Source organism: Ischnura elegans, chromosome 9 (genome assembly GCF_921293095.1).
Source record: "Ischnura elegans chromosome 9, ioIscEleg1.1, whole genome shotgun sequence".
Lineage (NCBI taxonomy): Eukaryota > Metazoa > Arthropoda > Insecta > Odonata > Coenagrionidae > Ischnura > Ischnura elegans.
In genome coordinates, this window is record NC_060254.1 from 60,593,809 (window position 1) to 60,621,081 (window position 27,273).

Consider the following 27,273-nt stretch of genomic DNA (forward strand, 5'->3'; position numbering starts at 1 on the left):
TCCCCTGAGGAAATTGACAGGTTGTAAATGGATAAAAATGACGGATGAAAATTGCGGGTGACTCCGCAAAGTTATCCCGGTATACTCAAATCACTAATTATTACAATCAAAAGTATAAAAAAAGCATAATTGCTTCATATTTTGTGTTGGAAATGTAAAACCGATCACGAGTGAGCATCGAATTTTGTGAGAGGAGAAGAGAAATCGATAAAGAGAGAGAGGGCGCGTGCGAAAACGTTAAGGAATTCACGTGACTCGCAGATTGGCAGCGGTAGAGAGCGTAGAGTTCGAATTAGCAACAGATGGATTCCTCATGCGTCAATGACTGAAATACGCCGGGCGAAGAAGGGGAGGGGAAGAGGGAGGGGGGGGGCGAGAGGGGGAGGGAGTCAACAGGAGAGAAACAACAGCGAACGAAAGTGTCATCCGCACTATTAGATACCGGAGACAATGCACAGTAATAATTGAAACAGACGTAGTAATTTTCCACACTTTTTAAATCTTTCTCGCCCGGTTTCAATGCTTACGCATCATTTTCAAGAGCTGTCTCTTCCAGTGGCGCAGCGAGGGGGTTTTGGGGGATAACCCGCCCCCCCAGAGCTCAGATAAATTTCAAGTTTAATCCATTTTACTTTATTGGATTGGAATTACCAATAGAATAGGGTGAGGATTGATAAATATCCCTCAGGAAGCCGTAAAACTCACCATTTTGAACCATTTATCTTAAAACTCCGCAATTTAATAATATCGCACCTACCGCTTATCCTGGTGGGTATTCCATACCCCCACACAACCCGGTATTAGTTGCACCTAAACCCCCGCCCCCCCCCCCAAGCCTTAATTCCTGGCTGCGCCCATGGTCTCTTCTGTCTCTGTCTGAGACAACCCTTGAAAAGGATGCGTGAGCATTGAAACCGGCGGAGAAAGATTTAAAAAGTGTGGAAAATTACTACAGCTGTTCCAATTAATACTATCCATGGACTTCCACAAATTCAACTTGTCGACAATAATTCTGACAATGCACAGCCGTATTCTGTGAAACGTTCATTTAAGCCATCGCGAGATCATGTAGAAAATCCTAAACATCGGCGAGACATTTACGTCCACCTGCTCTTCTTGCATACTTAATAACTTGAGAAATGAGGAAGTCCTAAGAAGAGTAGGAGAGAAGAGAAGCCTCATCTTCTTCTTCCTTCCAGGATTAGGCAACCAAGCCTGTTCCGGCTCCACATCACCACCATGACGGAACAACCTTTTAGGCCACATCTTAAGACAAGATGGCATGATGAAGACAATCGTCGAGAGACAAGTGGATGGCAAGGACAGAAAAGGAAGACCTCGAAATAAATATATGTAACAGGTAAAGAAAGATGTGTAAAAGAAGAAATACGTCGGTGCGAAAAGATTAGCTGACTGGGGTATTGAGTGGAGAGTTACGTGAAAACAACCTTAGGATTATTGACACATGATGATGATGACTACGAATTGTCAATACTAGCCATCTTTATGCATTTCTTAGCATGTTAACTCATGCATGAATCACTTACGAAGCTAATTTTTCGTTTTCTACAATTAACTAATAGGTTTATTTGCATAGCCGCATGTCCGTATCCTTGGCACACTCCTGGTTTCTGGTCTGACCGCATCTTGCTGTCCTGCGTGCTTGGCCTGAGTCCGGCAAGCGAGCGCGTATCACATTAAGGCTAGAGGATGAGTGCTGCAGGCCTGGTGTGTAATCCCGTGCCACACACCCTGGTAACACTAATAATAAATGATATAGGTTGTGTACGGCGATATTTCGAAGTTCATTTTATTGTCCAAAGGATAAAAATACAACACAAAACTACAAAAAAATAACGTTATCTGCCGGATCTTATTCTAAACTGGGCGAAAAAAACTGGAATATAATACTAATAATAATTATGTTAGATAAAATATTATAAATATTATTAGATTAAATATTATATTATATTAGGAAATATAATAACATGGATATCAAGCAAGAAGAAAGTATGTAGTACCATAGCGGGAGTTGTAATCGAAAAAATAAGGTTAATATTAATATAATTTGAAAAAAAACTGGATATTTTGTATGCATTATTGGTGACGTAGTATACCACGGCCACATCTCTGCTCGTCCTCGTTCCCATTCTTCCTAAATAATGTAGCAAATAGCAACAAGTTAGCCATCACCGTAAAGCAACGAGGAAACATTAACTACATTTGGTGACGATATTCTTTTATTTTTCATCGCATAGGCAGATTAAACCTTGGAGCACGGGTCAAATTAGTCACTTTGGCATTGAATGAACGATTACAGGGATTGAGCGAAATAAACTACCGCGACGCTACCGATGTAATGGCCCATGAAATGGATCGCGATTTAATGAGCTCGGAAAAAAATAACGGAGAGAAAAAGGAACGAGAGAAGGGATTACATAAAAACAAAAGGAGGATAGATGATGAACGACGTTTCAGATAGCCGAGGCATTACGAATGGGGAGAAGCATTTTACACAACGGCGAAGAGAGGGAGCGGAGTTCACGCTTAGCACAGCCACCTTGAATACGCAACGAGGGTGAAAAATATACCGAGCTGTTTTAAGAGTAGGATGCAAGAAGTTAATTCAATTGCTCTCCCATAAAAATGTTGTCGAGGAGACTTCCTCAAGCGAGCGAGTCATAACGGTGAGACATAATAATGCACACGGCTACGGTAAGTGCTCCGATGAAGACAAAAAAATTGTGATTATTTTATTACATTAATTATAAATTTGAATAATTTTATTGAGTGCCATAAAAATGTTACCGGGTAGATTATTTATTTGATTCCACTGTCTCACCAACAGGAAAAATTAACTGTAAAATACGACACTACTAAAGATAAATTATTAGGAATATACGATTTAAATTTTTCCTGGTGAATACTTGTGACGAATATTTCTCGGGTTTTCAGCCAGGTTAACGCTTTTATGTAGGCACGGCGAAAAAACTGGAATATATTAATAATAATAATAATAATAATAATATTGGATGAAATATTATTAGATTAAATATTATATTAGGAATATCATACTAATTTTGCACAATTTATAACTGAGGAGGTGAGAAGCAAATGCGTACATACGATTTATTTTCTAAACAGAGTTAAGGAGAAAAATTAATAGAAGAAAAATATAAATACTTGGTGGCCAAGGGAATTAGTCTCTGTTCTGTGCTGACATTTGATGGAAAATAAAATGCGCTTCTAAATAATATCTAGTATCTGATTTCGATTGTTTTTTTTTTAACAAACTTCTGTACCTAACTCTGTTTAGGAAAAAAAATTACACCACATACTAGTAGATTCTCACCCCTTTTATTATAATTGTGTTATTAGGCCAAAAACGATCAGATAAGGTCACGCAAATACTCATTCGTACTGAAAAATATGGGTACAACGGTTTCAAAATCTAAAATAAATAAAGATAATAATAAAAGATAATAAAGATGGCGGCGTGGTAAAGTCCTCGCCAGCCAAACGGGGGGTCGCGGGTTCGAGTACCGCCTGGTTAAGTTACCCCTATCCCGGGCATGGTTGTTTGTGTATGTTAAACTTTTAAAATGTTAATAAACCCGATGTAAAAGGCCGTTTAGAGCCGTTTTCCGTGGTATGGAAATAAATACAAAGGATCCATTTTAGAATGGATGAATTCGTTACCTTTTTTAACGATTCCATTTTTTAAACCGTGAGAAAAAAGCTAAGAGTGAGCACGGAGAAGAAAACTTGACGCCGAAAAAATGAGGAAACTCACTTCGTTCAACCTAAGTCCCTCGATTTAACAAAAGGGTTGATGTTCACCACCTCCACCACCCAATTGCGCGCACATGAATGAGGAAAATGAGACTACATAGTAAAGGTGCACCAGACGCGGATGATGTGGTCGCCTTTTCGACTTCATTCTCTCTCCTCTCTGCCTCTCTACACAAAACGAGACCCATTTTCCCAATAAAAAAAGAACAAAAAAAAAGACTCGGGGACACAGACTGACGATTCCGACTACACGAAATAGGTAGGACGCAGCAGTTGCACGGGAGAATACAAATATATACGAATGGACGGGGTCGGAGAGAGGAGACGAGAGGAATTCTGAAAAAAAAAATAAAGAACCTAGTCGCCGTCGCTGAGAGCAAAGGGCAGCCAAGCGAGGGGTCCCCAATTTCTGCGTCACCACTGCTGACAACGGTGTTGTCTGTGAAAAGATTTGGGGAATGAGAGAGGGAGGGATGTGGAAATACGTCGCGAAGTACTACAGGCCATTTTACAGACACGGGGCATGTAATTGCTCAGGTTATAACTGTATTTCTTCCTCAATATGGCGTGAAACTGCACGAATACTTGAACGAAATTAGAACAGGGGTTTATTTTGCCATGCTGAATTAAACACTTGCATTTTTCACAATTATAATTATAACTGTGGAAAATTTTAGTGTTTAATTCTTAGACCTAGACATTCCTAGACGGTGGCGGATCCAGGATAGGGAAAAGAGTAGTAGTCTTAGGGTAGGGGGTAACTTCCCGGCAGTAGTAGGGGTTCGAACAAAATTACCATTCTATCTAGTGTAAATTTGATACACAAGAGGGGGGCGCCTTAGCACCCCCACCCCCATAGATCCGCCAATGATCCTAGACCCATTTTGGAACTCACACCACAACACAATAATCAATATTCGATGAAGTTGTTAAAACCTCCGCTTGTATATGTAGTCAATAAATAAAACTTCTGGGTTAGCTCGCTTATTTTAGCCTAAAAGTCAACGTTTCTTCCCCTTTGCCGCGGAACTCTTCACAGGACAGTTTGCACATTAAAAATCAATCAATTTCCGCTCAAAAAGTAACAAAAAGCCTACAGCATGGTACTTTGAATTACGTTTACAAAAACCTTTCTTCAAGAGTCTAAATCATTCGCAACGTGACATAGGAGAAAATACTTTTTGACCCAATATAGTAAAATGCTAAACAGAAGAGAGAAGAAGGCATCAGACTGCCCCCATCTCCTCCTCCAACTTGCTCCCTCACGGTCCGCCAAAGCATCCTCTCGTGGACCAGACTACACAACGGACCGACTGTGAGCAGCGGGCCGGAGGAGGGCGGCGGGCAGCAGTGGAATTTTCCACGTCTTTTCCGCCACATACTCCCGGACCGAAAAGCAATTCATAACCCGGGAGGGAGAAGATTTTCGGGAAACTGGAAAAAGGGGGAAAGGGGTTTGAGGGTGGCGGGAGCGAAGAGGTGGGGTTAGGAGGGGAGGGGGGCAGAAAAACCCGTCTCTTGTCACCAGCCTTCCCGTCCTCAAATCCATGGGTCGCACACCATACACACACGGAACCACGAATATTTTGGGGATCGGGTAGGTGTGGTGGCTAGAGTGCTGGCTTCCCACCCGGCGGGCTCGGGTTCAAATCCCGGCAGAGCAATAGAATCTTCGGAGAGTGCATGAGGAACAGAGCTCAGGGAAACAGCTCTTGATAATCACATACTTGTCAGTGTGTGGGTTGAAACTACACTGTTCCAAGGTGAAGCACGTGGTACCTAAGGTGCGAAACATTATCTACATCTACATCTACAAATTACCCTGCGAGCCACCTCTAGGGTGTTTGGCAGGGGGTGATCAATCACCAGCATGCAGCATGCATTTGGACTCCCACATGCACACCACACCGTCCAAGAAACGTCCCGTATAATAACAAACTATACTACTATATGCTGTTAAAAATAGATTATAGAATAGAAATTCAGAAACATGCAGTAAGTTTTACATAGGTTAGTAGGCTACACTACAAGTCATGCAATCTATTTACGCGTTCTATTGCTGCCGTTATAATCTCTTATTGATCGTGGAAAAAATGACATTCGGTATCTGTCTGTTCTGCAATCTATCTCTCTTATTTTATTTATATGATCTGATCTTCCGTAGTACGTTGGCGTCCGCAAGATATGGTTAACTTCGTCAGAAAAGACACTGCTCTTGAATTTATCTAAAAGGTTTAGTCTATTTTTCAATCTACGGTCCGACAGAGATTCCCATCCGAGTTTATCTAAGAGGTCAGTTACACTAACAAGACTATCGTAACGACCTTTCACATACCTGGCAGCTCTTCAGTCTATCTACAGGGAATCGGGTTGGTATAGCGGTTAGTGTGCTGGCTTCTCACCTCCTGGACTCGGGTTCAAATCCCGGCAGTGGCAGAGAATTTTCAGAAATTCCCCGATCCCTGCTTGAATGTTGCGTGGAGAACATTTCAAGGACAACACTCCGTCCGTCGGATGGGTCCCCTTGGCGCCTTTCGCTAAGAGCAGGCTAATGTGACGTCAGCTTTCTCTCCACCCTTCCTTCCATTCCCTTCCCCGTTAATCCAATACTGACAAAATGCCCCGCATACCTACGGCGATTTTAATTGATAACTTTAGTGCACATTCAGATGTTCGTGATGACGGATCGATAATTTTTACCTAGTTATGAACAATTTTGAGAAATAAATGAGCTTAAAACTTCAGTGGGTGCGTTAAATTTTGTTACGCGGTTAGGCGCGCGGGCCACAATGGTGGTCCGAATTCAATTTTTAATTTCCTTAATTTTCAACATTTTGTAAAAAAATACAGACAATAATTTGGACTTTGTTTATTGCTGGGTAAAACTTTTGTCACAATGGAACACCTTTAAAATGAATAATGAAACATTGAATTTTGTGTGGAGGACATATCAAGCGCAACACCCCGTCCGTCTGATGGGACGTTAAGCCGTGGTCCCCTTGGCGCATTTCGTTTAGAGTAGGCTAATGCCTACGCCGGATTTTTCTTCACCCTTCCTTCCATACCCTTCCCTCATGGTGCAAATGACCTCAGCTGTCGGTCGCCTCCTCCAAATATCATACGAATATTTAAATAAAGGATTCTCCTGTTAGCCACTAAATGTGTTGTCAATCACCTGAACTGAATCCTAAAAGCGTGAGCTGATCAAGGGAAAGGAGGTTCACCCTACCCTTAACCCGGGATAGGGCGCGCGGGGTGTACATCACGCCATGTTTCATCTAAATCTACATCTACATAATACCCTGCGAGCCACCTCTAGGGTGTTTGGCAGGGGGTGATCAATCACCAGCATGCAGCATGCATTTGGACTCCCACATGCACACCACACCGTCCAAAAAACGTTCCGTATAATAACAAACTATACTACTATATGCTGTTAGAAATAGAATATAGAATAGAAATTCAGAAACATGCATTAAGTTTTACATAGGTTAGTAGGCTACACTACAAGTCATGCAATCTATTTACGAGTTCTATTGCTGCCGTTATAATCTCTTATTGATCTTATTTAACTGTGTGCCCCGAATGATATAGTTTATAATTTATAGTGGTTTCTTCTTTATTTAATAAGAATAATTATTAGTATCAACTTAATTCGGTGGACCTGTTTAAAAAAGAAGACAGCATAACTATATTATTCCCAGGAAAGAGAAAAAAATAATATTGTATTTGAGGTGTCGATGACACTCCACGCGGCATTTCCTGAGTTAATGTGTGAAATACACGCGCCTATTGGCGACTCAAATCACCACTAGCGGCGCTAGCGTCGGTGACGTAATTTTCCAAGATGGCGGACACACTGGTGATAAATTATGTTGCTAGATTAGATCGCAACGAGCTTTATATGGCTATTTTGCTCCATCTCCTGCTATATTTATCCTTAATATCTATCGATTTATTAAGTATCGTATTTGCACGTCACAGTACAGAGGATTTTCCGTATGTAGTGCTCTTTTTCATTCAATATATATCGTTTTTTGAACCGCTCTCCATTACATTGGTGCACATATATCTATTCCGCTGGTTCATTATTAACATCATTTTAGAGCTTTATCGTAATTTTCAACTTGTAAAGCGTCATGGAAAACACTAACAAGGCGATGGTCCCACCGAGGAAAACGACGATGAGGAGAAATTAAGCGTTTCTTAATGTTATTCAGTGCTCTTATCGAACCCTGAAATAGGAACTCCGTTCTTATACATTCCCTTCAGATTTCTTTTCTGAAACAGGTTTCTCCATAAATCTTCCTCTTATTATACCCATAGTTTAACTGTGCTATTAATGTCCTCACTTATTTTTACTACAATGGCTTTGTAATTATGAAACTGCATGCTAACTAAACATTACTTCATAAACATTTTATCATTGCTCTCTCTAACAAATCACTTGTGTTACGATTGGGCCCATGATTGAACTGTGATTTAAATGTCCTCACTTTTGTTGACTTAAATGGCTTCGTTTTTATGAACCTGCTTTCTATCTGAACCTTATTTCATAAACATTTTTCATTTCTCATCCTAAGAAATCACTAGAGTGACGACTAGGCCCATGATTGAACTTGATATTAATGTCCTCTCTGTTGTTGACTTCAATGGCCTTGTATTTATGAACCTGCATAACAACTGAACCTTACTTCATAAACATTTTGTCATTGCTCCTCCTAAGAAATCTCTTGTTTGATGATTAGGCCCATGATTGAACTATGATTTTAATTTCCTCACAGTTGTTGACTTCAATGGCCTTGTATTTATGAACCTGCATGCCAACTGAACCATACTTCATAAACATTTTATCATTGCTCCTCCTGAGAAATCACTTGTTTGATGACTATGCCCATGATTGAACTATGCTTTTAATTCCCTCACAGTTGTTGACTTCAATGGCCTTGTATTTATGAACCTACATGCCAACTGAACCTTACTTCATAAACATTTTATCATTGCTCCTCCTAAGAAATCACTTGTTTGATGATTATGCCCATGATTGAACTATGATTTTAATTTCCTCACAGTTGTTGACTTCAATGGCCTTGTATTTATGAACCTGCATGCCAACTGAACCTCACTTCATAAACATTTTATCATTGCTCCTCCTAAGAAATCACTTGTTTGATGATTATGCCCATGATTGAACTATGATTTTAATTCCCTCACAGTTTTTGACTTCAATGGCTTTGTATTTATGAACCTGCATGCCAACTGAACCTTGCTTCATAAACATTTTATCATTGTTCCTCCTAACACATCACTTGTTTGACGATTAGGCCCATGATTGAACTGTGATTGTAATGTCCTCACTGTTGTTGACTTCAATGGCTTTGTATTTATGAACCAGCTTGCTAACTGAACCTATTTTATATTGACTTCAAAGTCCTTTATGTTATCCACCTGCCACTTCTCTATGTAGTGTACCACAAATGTTTTTCTTTCCTCCCAAGTTTACATCCCTGATCTGAGTGGAAAACCCATAGCAAGTAATAGTCAACACTCATATAAACTTCATAACCTTGGTACTCTCTACCTACCTCTTCCTTGTATCGTGTTTTCAAAATGTCCAAAAAGTATAGTATAATGATAAATAAGTATAATAAAAAATAGAATCAGCATAAAATTTTCTTCAATTTTTCTTAAGGCCATCCTAACTTTCTGTGGTATTGCTGGTACCTTAGCTCATGGAATCTATTTTACCTAGTTACTTGTTCTTAGCATATTTTGATGAATAATGGGGGAAGGAGTCGAGGACATTGACAGAAAGTAGTTAGTGGGCTGTGATGATGAAAAGTACATTGGAGTGGAGTGGTAAAATAGTAGGTGTTAAGGTAAGTACTTGTAAACAAAGTGTTGCAGTATGGAGAAGAATTTAGTCCAAATTAGCAATTGCAACCGTATCGTAGATGAAAAGAAAAACTCTTTTGTATTCTTTTAATGTTAGAATAAGTTGTGTTCACACAGTTGATCCTGAGTCAATCTAGTTTATTGTCTACATGTTGCACCTTAACTTTATTTAATATATCCACTCCACCATCACTTTATAAGAGTCCAGTCACACCAAGTGATAGTCATCGAGGGGTATTTGTAAATTAAACTCAATAATGCTGGCCTTGTTGTGGTGGGGCAAAAGCCTCGCTTTGCAAGCTGAAGGTCATGGGTTCAAGTACTGCCTGAGATGGTTATCCTCTCCAGTGCATGGGTAGTTGTTATTGTACATAATTAATTTCTAAAATACTCAATGTCCAAATGGGTCCAAATAGGCTTTTTAGGGGTGCCATTAAGTTTTATAATTAGGAATGTATTATCAGTACAGTTGGAGTTTGTTGCATTCTAATTTACCAATTTCAGAACATCATTTTAAAAGAGGGCTTTTCCTCTGTGAAGCAGTTGTAGGAATTAGGGATAAGGATTGCCCACCAATAATCAGAAAAATTCTGTGCTTCTCAGAACCCTCTCTAACAGTAAACTCTCTATAAATATTTTATTGCCATCCCCACTTGAAACTTGTATTCACCACCAATGATAGGAAGCATCAAGTCAAAATTGCTTAGTCAACATATGAGAGTAAAATCGTTTAGGTTGAGTCTATTTTGAGTATTTTTTTAAGGGAAAGGGGTCAGTGAGTAGGAAGTAAGAAATAATTTAGCGGGCTGGAATGGTTACTCACAAGTACAGGAACTGCATGATACCATTAGGTCGGGTCTGTTCTTAAGCATGCCAACTGGATGTTCATTTATTAATTACTGGAGAAAAACCAAAAAATCTCTAGGTGGAGAGGTAAAATAAGCTATAAGTGGAGGGAGTGATGAAGGAGAAGGTGCAATTGGGAGAAATGATTGCATTGGCTAATTCAGTCACCATATCTACAGAACAACTATCAGAGCTATATGAGTACCTATTGATACTGAGAAGCTTCTTCTAGGCAATAGGAGCATATATAAGAAGCATAGCGAACCAAATGGTACATGACGTATGGTTACAATAAGATACATTATTATCATCAAAGGTGGTGGTTTATTATTTTGCTCACATAGTAGGGAGAGTAACAAATGGAAAATATTTCAACTAAGTACTTATATAAATGATTTCTACTTCAAATATAATATACTCTGAGGAGCTCCAAAGAATATAATATGAATGCCCTAAAGGAGAGTCAACTATAGTTGATAGTAATATACTATAGTAATATCACTTGGTTATTCTGTGGGAAGCTACTTCTGCAGAACTGGGATTAAAATGGAAGAAAGTTTGCATCAGTTAGAAATGGTGTTTTTTTTCAATCAATTAGCCGTAAAAATGTGATTCCCATGCACAATCTTTTTGATATTTCGATTGTTAAGTTTATTTATTTAAATGTTGTCATCTGTATGTATCATACTCCTGATGGAGATAGTAACCTTAATGTAGATAATTTAATGATCCTGCTTGATTAAGTGCTGAAAACTATAAGGAATCTTTGATTTTATGAGGTGAAGTTAACACTGAGTTTGCGACGGCTCACTGCACCATGTCTCCAATTAGGATATCAAAATACAATGAACGTGTTTTGGATCGCGATCCTCTCTCTTCACCTTAGCGCCAACAGGAACTATACCTACGCCTAGCTTTGAGGACACATTCTCCCTAAATAATATTTCTTGAAGAAGAATTTCCACCAAAAAACGCGTCCATGACGCCGAGAGACAACACCTTGCCGATCATTTTCCTCTTGAAAGAAATATAGGATACGTATGAAATGTACGGCGACAGTAAAATAAAGAAGGTGGAATGAAAGGAATTAAACTATAAATACTTGAGACTTATTAAGAGGTTATTGCAGTTAATTTCCGAGAAGAAATAATGGAAATGACTGCAAGCGAAGTTCGAAGACGTGAGAGGCTGAGCTGTGAGAACAGAAAATTCAGTTACCTACGTTGTAGTTAAGAGTTACATAGAATATACAGTTTGGAGGTATCACAGAAATGCAAGATAAGCGAAAGATCTATTAAAGAGGGTTGATTGTCAGGAAAGAATCCAACACGCATCAGGGATTACTATAAGGCACTACGCAGCCTATATTCGGCATATGAATTACACGTAAAGAGTCCACTCTCACCGCTATCATGAACATGCATGTTCATGACCGCCATCACCACCGCGCTGCTTACATTTTTCGCCGGTAGTTGGCGTCTTCCGGGCTGGAATCGCGAATAGCTTAGTTTGGAGTGTGCTCTACCCTAACCAATATCCGGGTTGAATCCATGCTAGAGTGGCTACCCCTTTCGAAAGTTTCGCCCGCGAATATTGCAATAAAAAATGGCATATTTAAATGGGTTCACAAAACTCACCATTGGTGTCTCTGTAATCGTATTTAATAAAGAGTCATTGCCAGCCAATAAAATTTAAAATAGAAGGAGGGTGTTGAAAAAACAGAGCAGTATAAATACCACCGCATGTAATGGCATGAACATCTGTCATCGCAGAAGTCATCTAGTGGCCCAAAATTATCATCCAGTGATGACTGAGTACAGCGCTGATTATTATCTTTCACCATTTCTCGCTCGCTCCATCGCTCAGCATTTTTAAATCATTAAAATTTGATCTCCTATCAATACTGATTGAATCTATTAGGCACAAATTTAACGGGAATAATTTACTAATTAAGAGATTGGCAACTTGTAGACTGATTGCAGGACAAATAATTGTCATCTGGGACCGAAATTTTAGCATTTCATTACGATTCACAACTAACCCAGATGACAGCTTACCACCACAACATCTAAGCAATAGGCATTAGTAAAAAGAGTACCGAACAACGACCCATATCTCTCAGTAGTGAATTAATGCGCATTTGGAACAAAACACAAACCAAAACAACGCCCAAATAAAAATATCCGAAAATGCACCACCGAAAATATGTCCGCCTCAGGGATACTAGGCCAAAACACAAGCACGCCAAATGATCCCAATGGAAGCAGTCGTTTTGACGCGTCAATCTTTAAAGACCTTAATTTTTTTTGCTCGATTGGATTCCTCGCGAAAATTTTTGCCGCCTCAAAAAGAGGAATGGGAAAACGAAAGAAAAAAATCAAAGTCATTTGATCGATTGGAACGCTCAAACGAAATGAAAGTCATGCGATTATAATAACGAGGCCCATTTATTAAATGCGTTCAATGTGATGCTCGTTCTTGCGAAATAAAAAAACGGACAGCACATCAAGAATAAAATAATAAAGCGAGCGAAATTACTGAGGTGATATAATGACCCGGATTTAATGAAAACCCCAAAATGTACATTCTAAGAGGCCAAAAATATAGCAATAAATCTTAACCACGCCTATTAAACGTTCGCGAAAATTATTTTTACCAAATTCCACACTCGAATAAAAGCATCCATCAAGTTGATTTCAGCCACTAAATCTTTCCTCAAGGGCAGACATTGCAATTATCGCTCCTGTACTAAAATAAGGGAAGGGAGGATCAGACAACGAAATGTTCGCCAAAACATACGAAGCCAGCTTAGTATGTGTTGTTTAAGAATAGATGTCATAAATCAAATATGTATTTAGTTATATACTGATTTGTAGCGCATGGAACCTTTTCAAAGATAACTACAAAGGTGGTTACGAAAATAATGTTAGTCAAGTAGTTCATCAAATTTTTAAAAAGAATCAAAGTTAGCTAAGTTCAACACACTTTTGAGGGAAATAATTCCATAATATTTTAAGCCATATCATGAAAAAAAACCTATTCAAATTAGGAACCAACAGCAGGTTTTGTGTCGTATCTATCCTTAGGATTTGTTTGTCGGTCAGTTATGTGATGTGAGTGACAGCACATATTTTTCAGCACGATTCTCGACTACTTACGATATTTCTCTACCACCTGCAACGGAAGTCGGAGTACCAAGATCGTCAACTATTTGCGACCATAAACTATCGACTTTAGGCAAATCAAACGCCATCAGCAACTTCAGGCAGACCTTATTCAACGACAATCGATGATAAGCTAATATTGACAGCCTCGCTGGCGGTGTAGTAAAGTCCTCGCCTACCAAACCTGGGTTTTCCCCCACGAAGAGCTTGGATGTAACTCCAAGTCCGTCAACTTAATTATAAGAGAGGGCTTCTTAATCCTAAATAGGGTTGATTAATAAAGACGAAATTAATATTATTATAATTATTTTTTTAAATTAGAAACCAAACGGAGAAGATTGACCGTCAAGCCATTGACATTCTGCGAACCACTGAGCATGAAAGTACATTAATGGTACATGTCTGCGGAAGGAGATATGGAGCAGCTCACACTGTGTGATACCCGAGAAACCTTCACTGCCATTGTTCGACGGGAAAAAAAACCAGACATTAAATCCACGTCTATCAACTGACTTTGGGACCCAAAGATTATAACTTGTCAGACATAGATGGTAGAAATTGCCGATCAATCGAGCTAGTTGGTTGGAAAGGGGTTATGCTGTTTTGACGTCAGGGGTGCTTCGGCGAGGCACTTTCCCCATGCCCTTCCGCCCCTCCCTAAACCGTCTGCGAGATCGGCTGAGGCATATTATTGGGGGGAGGGGTGTCTGAAGTGGAAAGTGGAGTGGGGTCGTCCGGAAGTTCCTTCCTCTCATTCCCTTCCTCCCTCCGTGTCTGTCTGCTACGCCTTCGCTGCTCCTAGAATAATCCTCCTTCTCCTTTCTCCACTTACCCGTCTGTCTCGACTGTGTTGTGGGACGGGACAAGGAAATAAAATACAGGTACATCTACATCTACATAATACCCTGGGAGCCACCTCTAGGGTGTTTGGCAGGGGGTGACAAATCACCAACATGCAGCATGCAAGAGGACCGCCACATGCACACCGCACGGTCATAGAAATATTACGCATGCTAGCAAAATATACATGCATATTCAACTTTTAAAAACTTGCTAATGGTTAGTAATTCCTAGAGCAAATACATGAAAGGTTAGAACTATGAAAAAAAACATGCAATGAGTCATCCTAGCGAGTGACGCCATTAATCCTATCAATTGAGACAACGTCGCTATCCTTAATAGTACGATGAAAGAATGAAATTATAAATCTCTCTGTTTTGAAGTGTATTTCTTTTATTTTCTTCTCATTATCACGTCTGCCATAGTGCGATGGTAAACGAAGAATATGATTACTTCGTCTGAGAAAATATATTCTTCGAATTTCCTAAGTAAGTTAAGCCTATACTTTGATCTACGCTGCTGTTAAGATTCCCATCCTAACTGGTGTAACATACCGTGGGCAAATCTCGAATTTTTTGTGCATAAGTCATTCCTATGTAGTGCTACGACGAAGAGTCCAGTGGGATCCAATTGTTCTCAATATTTACTATAATATATAAACAATCTTAAGGAATATCTTTGAAAAGCAATAATAGAAGAGTATTGCATCGTTATTGAACAGATTTTTGGTAGAAATAAAAAAATGCGTCTTCATTTGATATACAAAAAGTTCCTCCTTCTACAAGACAATGAACGTTTGCACACCCAAAATTCACCGTATTCAAACGATTTGACCCCCGGCGACTTTTTATCGTTTCTCAACTCGAAGAAATAGCTTTGAAATCATCTAAGAATCGCACTAATTTTCAAGGTCCGTCGAAAACAATAAAATGATAAAGATAATTTCTCGACTTTATGCACGTCCTCAAATGTGATCAGATTTCAAATTACCTACAATCAATCGGTCTTTAGACTGAATGGTCAAGGTATCCTTAATAGGCCCCAATATTATGAACCAATTACCTATACATTGGCACTCATTTCCTTTCTTTCTCTCTACTTCAGCGCCGTCTGGCGCCGCGGAAGAGAGGCAGCCAGTGGCTCCTTCTATAGGGCGGTCGGCCTCCGTACATGACGTCATCGCCCCACCCACCCCCCTGGCGGGAGCGAATGTTCGTCTGCGGGGGCGGTGAAAGGCTTTGCGCTTTGGCGTGGGTGGTTCCGATACGTGTGTGTGGCCGTTTTGTTTTGTGTGCGTGAGGAAGAAGGAGAAATGTATACATGTGTGCCGGATAGGGACGTCTGGGACGTAAGGGTTGAATTTTGAGCTTTGCGGAACGAAAGGCCTCGCATTTATGTAAATAGACGCCATTCCGGATCGGTTACCGGAGTAATGGGTGTATCCGTCTTCAGGCTTATGGAGAGTTAGGGCTGTATTGAGTGCCCTCTCGTCTATTTTTTGCTTAGGAGTACGTGTCCCTAAAAATCATGTCTAAAATTATAGGATTCTGCCAGAGGTTCGGATCACCTATGACCTTCTCAAATATCTTTCCGACTAGCATTCTGACAGCGCTGAATTAATTGACCTTTCATATTTTTTTTGCATAGGTGCACGTGTCCATAAAAATCAAGTCTACAACAATAGGATACTGCCATGAACTCGGCCCACCTATGCTTTTTAAATATCTTTGCGACTAGTCTACTGATATATCTCTATCAACTGCCTTTTATCTATTTTTGCCTTGGTGCACGTGTCCCTGAAAATCATGTCTACAATGCTAGGGCACTTCCATTGGCTCGTATCGCCAAATTGAGTTTATTTTCGATTGTGATACAGTTTATAAAATATAGCGGCACATTTTCTTACCTTTTTCCGATTTGCCACCAAATTCGCCACGAAATTTTAGTTTTTAATGTGTTGGTTCGGTAAATCGTACACAACGAGCAAACACAAGATACCGTGTACCGTGTACAAACGATGCTGCTCATGTCACCATCGAACTGATGATAATAATAATATTTATTACACCCTCGAAAAGTAAACAAAGTAAATATGTACAATGAATGGAGGCATCACAGTGGAATATAGGTAATCCTAGGTAGGTTAACCTGAATTGGGGTTACTATCATACGTAAGCTTAAAGCAGCGGCTTTTACAGATTTACGAACAAGAATCTAATAGAAGAAAAAAATAAGGATATTCAAATACAAATCAAGTGTTGAGCAAGAGTGGAATAAAGAAAAAGTTACGAGTTACACATTATAACAATGCAAAATAAATCACGAGTTCACAGAAGAAAAGAAAAAATGGGAAAAAATTGTAAAATAATAACTTTAAAAAATGCAAATACAGACCAAATAAATAAATTTTCAAAATATAAAATAAAATCAATTTGCTAGGCAATCTTCGAGATGAGCAAATCCCAGTGTCATGGTTTACGCCGGCAGTCGTCGGTAACCCCCGTGTGGATAGCGCAGTACTTGACAGAACGCTGCGGGGGTGCATAGGCTCAATTTGATGACTCGCGGGGGCGGGATAATCGGCATACGGGATTATAGGCTGGCATTTGCCACGTGTTTGTGTCCGTGCAGTCCATCGATTGTTTCGTATCTTCTCTAGAGCAAGGATGACAACGTGGGTGGAGTAGTTATATCCCTTCTAATTGGAAGTGGGTCTCGCGTTGGGACTGGTAAAAAAAAAAATTGAATGCATAAATTATCTGCTGCCTGATATTCCAACTTTTATTGCCGTAATTCTCAAGTAAACATAAAAAAGTCAAATTCGATCTTATATTCATAGGATTACTTACATTTCGCAGACGTCTAACCAACAATTCCTGGAATTACCGACTTGTAAACTGTTACATCAAAAACCTATCTCAATCAACAAATTTTTGCCAATAAAAATAATAATCAAGTAAACATAAACAACGCTAAAGTAGATCATTTTTCAGCAGATTACTCATACGTTACAGACGTATACCCAACAATTCCTGAAATTACGACGTGTAAACTATCTCTTTAATAAAAAACCTAACTTAATCAATATATTTCTGCTAATAATAATATTATACATATATACATTAAACTGCAAAAGGCTCATGATCTCAACTTCCCACATCACGAGGAAGTGTCTCAACTCAACACAAAAGGACAGAGTTGCTTTGGTGAAACCTTAAGTACTCATACCAAAGAAAAACTCGGTGAAAACAGAAGAAAATTTAATATAAAAAAGTAATAATAGTAATAATAGCAGTACCATAATATCAAAACCAACAAATATATAATAATAACAAAAATACAATAATATGAACAAAAACAACAATATTAATAACATCAACAAAAATAATAATTTTCGCAGCAACCCCCCTTCCGCCCCGCGCGGGAACAAGAAGTTAAAAAGTTCTTTGAGACGCCCGCTCCCTAACACACTCGCAGTGAGGGAAAGATCACAGGGAATGGGGAGTGGGAGAAGGGGTCAGTGGGAGGAAGAGGGGAATTAGTGAATAATGGGCGCGAGGAATCATCGCGAGGGGAACGGCTTCCGTGCCCTCGACAAATCAGGACCGAATGGACCCTAGGAGCCCAGGAGGAAAGGGGGCGTGGGAGGGAGGAGCTTCGAATGCTAACTTCCTCCTCCTGCCTCCTTCGTCAATCGGCGGAGAAAAAATAAAAGACGATGCGGTTTAAAATATCCCGAATTTCTGCGGCGCAATTTTCGCCAGGGAGTGAGGCCATCGGCCGAAATGGATTCGTTTGCCGGCCTCGGGGTCCTCGCCTGCCAAACCGTAGGTCGTGGGTTCGAACCCCGCCTGGGTAGGTGATCTTTATCCAGGGCATGGATGTTTGTGTTGTACTTTGATAATGCGAAAGATCCACAGGTAAAAAATCATCCGTCTAGACCGGGATCCCGGTATAGGCGGATGATTTTTTTCTCTGTGGATCTTTCGCACGATTGTGCATTGCGGGTGACTCCCGTATAAGTTATCGCCGTGACTAGTTCCGGTACACTTAAACTACTTTGATAATGTTGGAAACTCTTGTTATAAAAGACCGTAATGTGCTGTTTACGGGGAAATTGATAATAAATAAACAAAGACACCGGATTTCAGAGGGTTTGCGTTGGTGTGGTAGCTAGAATGTTTGTCTTCCCACCCCGTGGGTCTGGGTTCAAATCCCAGGCAGAGATTTTTCAGAAACTGCCCAATCCTTGCATGGATGACTTGTAGGGACACTTCAAGTTCTGCACACCGTCCGTTGGATGGGACGTTAAGCCGTGGTCCCCTTGATGCCTTTTGCGGAGAGCAGGCTAATGCCGACGCCGAATTTCTCTCTACCCTTCCTTCGTCGGTGGGAGGAAAGGGACGGGCGAACGGACCCGCCACCTACCTGTGTCGGTCTCATACAGTTTTTTTGTCGGTCCTTTCCTCCCCTTCTTGGCTCGCGGCTCAGGTACTTTGCGGGCCCGTGCGCCAACTTACGATATACAGACTATAGTTTTTCCTTTCATTTCTAATATAATGAACTTCCACAAAGTTGCGCCGGAGACTATAGAGATTACAGTATATTCCGCTCAATAGGGCCACCGGATACTTGGGGCAGCCGCTTAATTGGGGCAGATCTTGAAGAACAGAACCCAATAGAGGAATATCCCAGAGTATTCTCCGGGTATTCTCCCAGAGTATTGGGTCTGCATGCCGCTTTATTGGGCCATGAGTCGGCGACATAAACTCCATACTCGCGACTAAATTAAAATTTTTTGATTTCAGAATACTATTTTTTTATATTTCCCTCCTTTGATTTACTCTTATTTTTCACAAATGCTCCTATTCTTTCCCTTTTTTGAAAGCTCTTGTTGTTACACTATCCGCAAGAAGATAGGACTTAGTAAAAGACATTCATTCAGCGTCGCCCGAGGCTGTGAAAAATATTTTTAACTAAATTGTTATAATTCTTAAAAATGATAATAAATTAACTTAACTCGCCGATTTATTAATCAAATTAATAGTTTAATAAACTTATGTTGCATTATAAACATTCTTTAGTCTTCTTTCCATCATTTCAACGCTTGTTTATGCACATATACAGGATAGTTCGCCTACTTGGGGCACTGGGGCAGCCGCTTAATTGGGACATAGTGCACAAGTCCCGATATGTCCCAATTAACCGGAACCTTCTGTATTACGAATTATTATTATCATCTACTAATAAACTCATTTGTCTGCATTTTTATTGCAAAAGAACGCGTTTGGCGTCGATACACTGCGGGTGCGTCTCCTTGAAGCGCGATTGCACAGCCCTCCGAGCCATCAAAGAGCGACTTTATTGACGGAAACATGGAACCGTTCCAATGAACCCGAGGTGATGACGTAATCGGCGGGAAAGAGATGGGAACGTTACGTCGCCTCCGTTCTATGCACCTGCGATTGACGGCGAAACCCACGACTCTCCCAGAACATACTTTCGCTCCAGATTACGAGCTTCGAACCCACGCGTAAATACGGTGAAAGATCAAAGTGCACTCACGTGCCGGAAAATCAAGCCAGCAAATCAGGAAGACGAAAAACGCCTTCTCTACGCCCTGAACGTTTAAGACATACCCAGTGGCGTCGACTCCATGGGGCCTCAGGGGGCCCGAGCCCCCTCAAAAATTCATTATGGATGTGAGGAAAAAATGTGTCGGGCTTGTCGATTTTTCCCGGAGTGTCCAGATATCGAGATTTAAGCTATCAGGGTTCTAATGTTGATCATATGATTCTTCTTAAATTCTTAAAAAACTTAAAACTCACTAAGTACTCATAAAATTTCCCGGGGCAAGATCCCCAGTTTGGGCCCCCCAAATATTTTTCGTAAGTCGGCATCTCTGGACATACACCAAGAGAGATAATAAAAATTAATTTTTTAATAAACCGAAAACAATGAAGACCTATACTTATACATCTATACATACATCTATTTCGATCAATACATACCTACCTATCAATATCAATGACGATCGATCAATTGACCAATTCACAAGTATTCAGCTGTCTTAAAGTTCTTCACAGAGATACAACATCCAATGAAACCAACTAGAGAGCTAATAGCGCGTTGCAACTCATCGGAATTTTTCCAATATTTTCAAGCAGTATTGGGTTATTGCTGTATGCTACTTCAAAATGTATATGACAATTCTAATTTAATGAAAATAAGGTACTCAAAAGTTCTCGTGTTCAAAATAAATAGCCTTTTAAGGGTTATGTAATTATGAATCTTGATATTTTAAAATTATGTAGCTCTATAGAAAAAAAATTCCGTCCGACAAATTGGATTAAACGCCTTGGCTCCTTGGTGTTCTTTGTAACGAGCAAATTACCTGGACAACAATTAACTTCACTTAAAAAATTCATCAATCCTAGTGATGGAATTAAAGATTTAGCATTTTAGTTTGAAGGAATTCACTGCACCTCTAAACCACCGGCGACATTTGAACGTCCCCTACGACGGACAGTGTAATATACTCGATGCGTCCAAAAGAGATTTGTTCTCAAACCCTCGCAATAGGAAGCCAGCACTTTTACTATCCCACCAATGCCTTCATCCATCCTTCTCGTCTAGAAATGATGCCAATGACCTTAGCTGTCGATCACCCCTCCCAAAAAACAATCTTATCGAGAGGATAGGATGCGTAGGAGGAAGAAAGAAGAACAAGCAATCCAATATAATCGTCCAAACATATAAACGTCTCTTCGAACGGACGGTGTACTGTACTCCATGCGTATATCCCACAGAGTATCGACCTCAGGCCCTCTGGGAATAAGAACCCAACACTTTTACTATCGAACCAATGTCTTTAGTCCTCCTACTCGTCTACTACTGACACCAACGAAGCCTGGCTGTCGTAACGACCGTAGCTGTCGTTCACCTCAAACAAACATCAATCTTATCAAGAAGTGAGCATGCGTATGAGGAAAAAAGAAGAAATAAGAAAAAGAGACTGAATCTAAGAGTCAAAACCGTTCCGACAGACGGTGTACAGTACTCCATACGTACAGCCCATACTTTTACTATCGAACCAATGTCTTCACCCCCCATCGTCGTCTATAACTGATGCCGATGACCTTAGCCGTCCATCGCCTCTCACAAACAACAATCTTATCGAGATGATGAGCATAATTACGAGGAAGAAAGAAGAAAAATTTACAATGCAAGAGTCTAAACATCTAACCGCCCCTTCCGACGGACGGTGTACTGTACTCCCTACAGAGATTCGATCTCAGGCCCCCAGGGAATAGGGAGCCAACACTTTTACTATCTCACCAGTGTCTTCCGTCACCCCTCACAGTCGTCCGCAAGTGATGCCAATGACCTTAGCCGTCGATCACATCTCACAAACAACAATCTTATCGAGAGGATGAGCATACGTAGGAGGAAGACAAGGAGGAATAGGTGGGACATGGGGAATGAGGGGTGCACACTTAAGAAGACTGGGAGGAGAAGGAGCCGGCCGCCGTCAACAGAGGGCAACACGAGCCGTGACCCCCAGAACACGCGGTGGGAACAAGGCCGCCGAGAGGTTCTCGGGAGATTCCTTTGAGCACCGTTCCCTCTGACTCCCCCTCCCCTCCATCTCATTCCCCTCCCCTCATTCCACTCCATCCCCACCCACCAATCCGCAGCAATCCTCCTGCCCATCTTCCTCGAAACTCTCCTCCAATGCAGCAAATTCCTCCCTCCCACTCACCACACAAAAACATTCGCTCAACAGTTTTAGATAAGCTCCCCAAAATACGATCTAAAACCCGATATATACTCCCCTAAATATACACTTTCTGCTAGCTATTAGGACTCCTTTTGTCACCAAGATTTTCTCCGTTTAAGATCACCAAAAATAAGTAACTATGAACATTAGCGACTTTCGGCTTCTGCGCATGGAGGAAACCTATCCAGACGGGACTCGAACCCGCCACCTTCGAATGGCAGGCTAGGACTCATCCCCGACGCCACCGAGGCCGACGCCTCCGTCAGCCTCGGTGGCGATATTAATTTGTTATACATTTTAAATACGTCATTAAAATGACACGTGATAAAATAATCATATCATGATAATAAAATAAATACAAGTACAGTAAGTGAAAAGAATAAGGGCAATCCTGAAAATACAAAAGTACAACTTTTAAGACCAAAATTTTTGGTTTTTTAACACAAAAAATGTAAAAAAAAATCCCCCCCCTTTCCAGCCAAGAACAGTGGCGGATACAGAAAAAACTCAAGGGGGGGGGGAGAGTGCAACATACCTTGAGTTGTCTTTACTTTTATCGTAATAAAAGATGATCATGTCACAGGCAAAGCATATGAAAATTTTATTTAAAGTGATTATAATCATGTAAAAGACAATGCCATCTTATGATACAAAAAAGTTACAATTGTGGTTTTGCAATGTTCGGCAATACAGGCGGACCCGCAAGGGGGGGGGGGGGGCGCGCGCCCCCTGCGCGCCCCCTGCGCCCCCCATCTGTATCCGCCACTGGCCAAGAACCCGATCCCCCCCCCCCCCGCCCTCTACAGGCGACGATCTCTCCGGTTCCGCGAATCCATGCAATTTCGTCCCGCAATCACTCACTCCCTCTGTGAGCACGGCGCGCTTAAAGATCGCATCTCCAGTGTCGACCCCCTCCCGCTCTCACCCACGAGATATTTACGGCCCGGCCAAGTTTCGTTATAAAGCTATTATCCGCCAATTCCCGCTGCATAAAACTCTTCCTTCCCGGCACCAGCGCATGTATCCCCTCACAGAGACGGGCCTTTTGACTCCGGCAAAGTCCTTTCGCGCACATGCGATCGAGTGTTAGGCAGATGAGGAGAAGGGGGCTTATATGACTCGCCTCTTTCTCTCGCTTCGGGAGATTCCGTTGCGAATGAGTCACGCTTCCGGAATCTTAAAAGAGAAACGACTGCATTCCAGAAGGGCGTATGGGTCATCGATAATGTGGTCCGCGGAAGCAGAGGAACGAATCATATGAGTCACATCAATGATCCTGTGAATATTATTATATTATCACGACGTATCACGTAGTCTAGATTCCAAAAATGACTTAATTGAAAAAAAAACTTTATTAGCTCTCCAATTGCCCACAAAAATTAAAGGCATAGAGGCAATTGGCAACACTGCAATAAACAGAAAATTTAGTGATTCGATAAATTTTCCTAGTGGTTTCAGACCATTATAGGGCGGACGATTCTATGATTTTTTGTCCAAAATTCACGTTTAAAATCACGAATATATATGTACAGGATTCTCCATTCTCCCTCTTAGATGTGCTGTAACCCACCGCACAATCAATGGGTTGTCAAAAGTCGATACTATCGTCGCCGGAGGATAGTGCGATCCAAATTACACGGAGAAGAAATATAAAATTAGGACTATTCGCTGCAATGTAGATTCATGATGATGTGAACAATCAAATTCATAACTATTAAACGATGCCCCTCACGTACCACTATTCTCCTATGGTCAACAATGTATAGAGCCTAACATCGACCCTGAATATGTCACTTTGCTATGAAATCGTACCACCCACTTCGGGACATATATAGCCTAATGAAATGTTAAATTTTTACAGCTTATTGCACATTGATTCGCAAAATGCTAAATTCGTGCCACATGAAAAGGTTCATCAAGGAAATTGGCGTAAACATATGCACTGCAATAAGGCGTTCGAAGCAAAACTATTGTAGTTACTCCTTAAGTTACTCATTTAACGCTAAGTTTCACGTTTCGCAAGAAAATATGCCTAGCTATTTGAGCAACGTCTGTATGGAACCAAAATATGTAAGAAATTGTATAATTTATTCATATAATTTCGTTATCATGCTCAATTACTTAAATGCATGACTACAACATCCCAGTGGAAGGGCTTGACTCCGCAGAACACAAGGCTCCAAAATGAACGAGAAAGGGTACACAAACCAGAGAACTACAAGAATTTAAAAATAAAATTTAAACACCGAAAGGGAGGCGCCGAAATTAGAGTTTCCCAAAGCGCGGTGGACCTAATTAAGGGAATAAGCCTCAAGACAAGAGAATAGCATTATGCGGGCGTACGCGCAATGCTTTCATTCATTAGTAAAACACGACGACAATCAGGGCGTACAAACATCATGAAATTGGGGGAATACTATTTGACATACAGACTATCTCATCAGGTTACTCTTCTATGGGTCTTTTCTACATCTTTCCTTCTTATAGTTATTGAATGGTCAATTATATTGAATGTTTATCGCTACAATATTGTGTGCAAAATGTAAGGAAACGAAAAAAATGGTAAATTATGTTAAATGTTTATCGTTACAATATTATGTGCAACATGTAATGAAATGAAAAAAAAGAAAAATAAATACTATTAAAAAAAATAGCTACTTGGAATAAAAAATAAGTATACACACATATTCACTTCAAAAGCAAAAAAGGAAATATTTGATTTATTATTCATATTATTAATACTGATTTTAGTATTCCGGGGATAGCCACGGGGATAACTTTATGGAGTCAGCCGATATTAGGATTCCACGAAGGGGATTCACGCCTCGGCGGATAGTATATTGAACTACACTATACATCTACATTAATTCAACAGCCGTTTGGGTCGCAAGGTACCGTGCGATTTCCCCGCAGTGCCACGCATGTGACGCGGACGTTCATTATGCGAAATTTCTCTCCTCCGCTCTCCGCCAGTCAAGGTGAGCATTTGTGCTGTTCCTGCTGGGCATATTTACGTGTGAGTGAGAGAGAGGGCTGCTCAATTAGCGAGAGACTAAAAAGATTCGCGAACGAGATAAAAAGACGAGAGAGGCGTCGGAGGATTTTCATCCATTACGTATTTTTTTTTTTCAAAGACGTGCCCCCTCTCCCCTGTTCTCGGTGGGGTATTTATCTTCCGGCGGCAGACCAGAAATGAGTCCCGGGTCGATTATAATGAAGAAACGGAAAGCTTGAATATTCAAAGGCTACGGTGCAAGCCGCGGAGAAAATAATCATAATGATAGAACAGGTTAAATGCAAGCGCTGTGCACTTAAGGACAATCAACCACCAAAATGTGGGTAGATAATGATCTACCAACGGGGCAGACAACAAAAGGAAGACTTAAGGAGCGAGTGTTGCAGACCATGGCGAGGTTAATCAAAACCTAAAAAAAATAAACTTTCGCTTTCTCCGCGCAATCCCTACTCTCCTTGGAAAAAAATATTAGTCGGCGAATGGTAGAGGATACGCATATTTCCTTCTGTATGACAGGTGGGCGGTATGACCGGCTACTGTGCTCTTAATTATCCACTTTTCGAGGTGAAACGAGTAACTCGATGAAGGAGAAGTACTAATTAAGACATTTATTTCAGGAGCAACCACGTATTTCGCAGAAGGAACTTAATCGGAGTTATTAATTTGGCGGAAAAAACAAAACACGATTATTCTGCGCCAAAACGGAATCCAACGGACCAACAATATTACCAGTTAAGGTGGATTTGCAAATGAGAAAATGACGATGAGAATTCGTTAAAATAGAAAAGGATTTCCCGATGCGATATTGTCATAAGATCCGGGAAGATCATAAATGTCGCAAAAAAATCATATTGCACGATAGCAAAAACTCAAGGAGATCAAAACCGGACACTTATTCCCGTAGAAAAGCTTCCTGAGCAAGACTAAAAAATTTTAATCGTAAAACTTTGAAATATCAAAACAGAAGAAAATACTTGTTTCTGACAGAAATAATCAATGTAGTAACACGTATGGGTATTGATATAAATAATTGATAAATTTCCCACAAATTCATCCACCAAGATTTCACTATGCATTTGTGTTCTGAACAACTTTAATGGGTACGAAATCGTGATTTGGGCATCGAATTCACTTGTATTGAGAATTGCTTAATATAAAAGTATATTTAGCCCAAGCATTATGTAAAATGCGACGCAATATAAACAAAACAGCAGCAGATATTAGGACAAGTCTTATGTGAAAGGTTGAACGACCAAAGAAAATAATAGCTACCAACAAACTTGAAGTTTATGCATATTAAGCGTCCACACCTTTGAGGCGTTCAAAAACAATTCGCTGGCGTCTTAAAAAATCTGCTGAAATGTATGTCAATTATCCAACTGCAGAGTTATGGTGTTAGTATGAGGTTACGACACATTTAGACAGGTAGAGGCCCTATTTCAGGAAGTTAGAGATAAACAGCTTTATAAAAATGAAGATTATCACCCACGGTGACTATAAATCTTCATTTAGCACGTAATTACTCTTTCATATCAACTGAACTCCTCAGAAGCTCCCTCTATTTATACCTGAATGTGGCAAATTCTTTCCAAGGAGTTTTGGCCTTATCTATCCATAAAGCTGCTCACCGTTCACCAACTATTCTTGAGGCTGGGAGTACAATAAGGGAATAGCGATATAATAGAGCAGTGAAAGATGAACAGTAATCCAGTGCCCTTACTTACGCCTGCTATACAATAAGAGAACACTAAGGAGACCATTACGTGGAACTGAGACCCCAACCCATATTTCGTAAAATAAAAAGTAAAAAAAAAAAGAGTTCACAATGGTGTGGCAAGAACACATTTCGAAGGATCTGTCACATCTCATAAGGCGTGGAAGGAGCCCGAAACTTGCTTTCCGAAAGCCATAAAACCATTCATAATTAACCACACCCAATA